This window comes from Hyla sarda, chromosome 3 (assembly GCF_029499605.1).
Source record: "Hyla sarda isolate aHylSar1 chromosome 3, aHylSar1.hap1, whole genome shotgun sequence".
NCBI classification, from domain to species: Eukaryota; Metazoa; Chordata; class Amphibia; order Anura; family Hylidae; genus Hyla; species Hyla sarda.
In genome coordinates, this window is record NC_079191.1 from 343948116 (window position 1) to 343951369 (window position 3254).

The 3254-nt window shown below is 41.7% G+C and overlaps 1 non-coding gene across 1 annotated transcript; it reads right to left on the bottom strand.

Annotated features, from left to right (window-relative positions):
* Positions 1 to 1291: 1291 nt before the first annotated feature.
* On the bottom strand, positions 1292 to 1479 carry LOC130363303 (U2 spliceosomal RNA). Its single transcript, XR_008891785.1, has one exon. It is a non-coding gene; the product is annotated as a U2 spliceosomal RNA (small nuclear RNA).
* Positions 1480 to 3254: the final 1775 nt, after the last annotated feature.

The following is a 3254-nucleotide window of genomic DNA, read 5'->3' on the forward strand; positions in this document are numbered from 1 at the left end:
GATAGATATATATACATATATATATATATATATATATATATATATATATATATATATATATATATATAAACGGGATGAGTATTTTACTCAGGGAGAGTTCACCACTCCTGGTGTGACAGAGCTTTCAAGGGCCACTAAGCACTCCACAGGCATTCTGGGTAGGGGAATATGCAAATCAGCTCATTACATCACCTTTTCAGGCGATGTTCCCTGGTATCAGCTTAGCTCCAGTTAGGGAATATAAAAAGCTAATCTGGATTAATGCCAAGCCAGAACTCTCGCTCAAGAAGGAAAGAGCACCCATCTGCAGACAGCTGTTTTGGGGTACTTGCCCCTCGTCAGTACAGAGCAGGGTAATCTGGCTTGGCTGAGATGAGGGGCCTTAGACCAACTAAACGGGATGAGTATTTAACTCAGGGAGATTTCACCACTCCTGGTGTGACGGAGCTTTCAAGGGCCACTAAGCACTCCGCAGGCATTCTGGGTAGGGGAATATGCAAATCATCTCATTACATCACCTTTTCAGGCGATGTTTCCTGATATCTGCTTAGCTCCAGTTACGGAATTTTTTTTTTTTTTTTTTTATCTAAAGCCGAGGAACGTGCTTTCGATTCACCCAAAGTGCAAGAAAAAGTGCAAACGTGTTACACTAAAAAAAACGTGCACAAAGGATGCGGTCTATCGCAAGCCCTTCTCCGATAGGAGAGAGGCCCCCCAACAAACCTTACCCTTCGCCTCCGGACCAAAAGGTACCTGCGAGGTTCCAGGTTCGATGTCCCTTTTCGCCAAAGCTACTAGGGGACCACAAATGCTCCCGGCATCCCCCTTGGCGTTAGCCAAGGTATCTGCCCGCAGAGCCAATTACGGTAGGTACCCTGCCAAAGCAGGAGTACCCGGGGTGTTTGCAGGGAGGTGCGGAACCTAATGGCCACACACACCTCCCCTAGACCGCCAGGAGGGACACCCAGAAGGGCTACCGCATCCTGACAAATCCTGTGAACACACAACACGCAAAAAGTGACACAGTGAGACAAAAAAGAAATAAATAAGTGAATGTGTGCAGATATACTGCCCGGACATCCGGCCGGATCTATAAAAATTTCTCTGATCCTAGCCAGAAGGCCGGGAATCAAGAGGTGAGTGCCACAAGGTGAAGAGATTATGGTGCCCGTGCTTCAACTCAGTGAGTCTATCCTCCCAGTGAGTTTCGGCACCTCGGGGTCACCACTCCCCGAGGCACAAAAGTACCTCGGCTCTAGACCCTCTCAGCCTTATGGCGAGACCCGGAGGGAACAGGTCACATCGGGGCAGCCGTCGAGCTGATTCCTCAGAACCAGCCCCGGAAAGCCCTGGTACACCTGCATCCTCCATGCAGCACCCATCCCCACCAGCCCCATATCGGCGTTACTGTCCACCGGCATGAAAAACTGATAAGAACAGATACTACACTTGATCTTAGCCAAAAGGCCGAGAAGCTCCAGTTACGGAATATAAAAAGCTAATCGGGATTGTAAATCCTGCTCTGTACTGACGAGGGGCAAGTACCCCGAAACAGCTGTCTGCAGATGGGTGCTCTTTCCTTCTGGAGAGAGAGTTCTGGCTTGGCATTAATCCTGATTAGCTTTTTATATTCCGTAACTGGAGCTAAGCTGATACCAGGGAACATCACCTGAAAAGGTGATGTAATGAGCTGATTTGCATCAACTGGCTCCAGAAAGTTAAACAGATTTGTAAATTAATTCTATTAAAAAATCTTAATCCTTTCAGTACTTATGAGCTTCTGAAGTTAAGGTTGTTCTTTTCTGTAGTGCTCTCTGATGACACGTGTCTCGGGAACCACCCAGTTTAGAAGCAAATCCCCATAGCAAACCTCTTCTAAACTGGGCAGTATACCCATATCAAATGCTACATAATGCCATGACATAGCAGACCCATTAGACACTGCCTATAATGCCCAACTGCTCCCCCACCTCACCGTCCGACACATTTCGCTCTTGCTTCTTCCAGGAACGATGAGGTGAGGGATAGCAGAGGGTCTTTTATACCTGTGAAGATGATCTGCAGCTGCCGGGGGCCATTATTGGGCGCTTCCTGTCCCAATCGCGCACAGCTGCGATGTCCGGAAGTGCGTCAACACGGCACCAGTAAGGACGCATGAATGCATCATCGCCGGAGCCGCTGCCCACGCACCCCGTTATCACGTACCGCATGCTTGCACACAGAAGCACTCCACCCTCAGGGGTCATCTTGGATTAGGGAAATGCCCACAATATAATAGAAACTATTGAGACCGAACATAAATAAACATAATTAAACAGCTAATCTGTGTATTTCTTACGATATGAACCAGAATTGGAAATAATAATCAGTATGGGTAGTAAAAGAAGGAAAACCACTACATGATCCAGTATATAATATAATAAATAAAACTAAATAAAATTAAATATAGCTAGATGAAAATTAATTCATACATTAAATAAATACATATAATTAATATACCTATTTCAATATACATAATAAACACAAAAAATAAATTGTAATGAATAATAAAAAAAAATATTGAATAAATAATTAGTGACTAAACAATATCTAAGAAATATAAATGTGAAAAAATTAATATATAATTAACTAATTAATATTAAAATATATGTGTAGTAAAAAACACTACCAAATCAGAAGGGTCAGTAAAACAAAAATATATATATGATCCAATAATAAAAAATAAAATAAAAATGAAGAATATTGTGATATGATAATAATATAATGATAAGTGTAAAAAACAAAAATTATGTGTTTATTAATGTCATTAATATAAAATATGTGTAATAAAGACAGTGAAAAGTGAATGTTGTGATCAAAATACATGAGATAAAATATAAAGTATATATATAGTGAACTAATGAAGATAAAAATGATTGATAAATAGAATGAAACATTTAAAATTCATATGAGTGACTGTATATAATATGAGATCATCTTCACAGGTATAAAAAAAACCTCTGATATCCCTCACCACACCGCTCCTGGAGGAAGCAAGAGCGAAACATGTCGGACGGCGATGTGGGGGAACAGTTGGGCATTATAGGCCGTGTCTGATGGGTCTGCTATGTCATGGCATTATGTAGCATTTGATATGGGTATACTGACCTAGTGACCATACTTTGCATCAGAGCAGCGCATTCACGTTTACATTAGAGAGCCATTTATACTCCCTATTAATTGGGAGCTCACTTTTACTATATTTTGTTTACAAT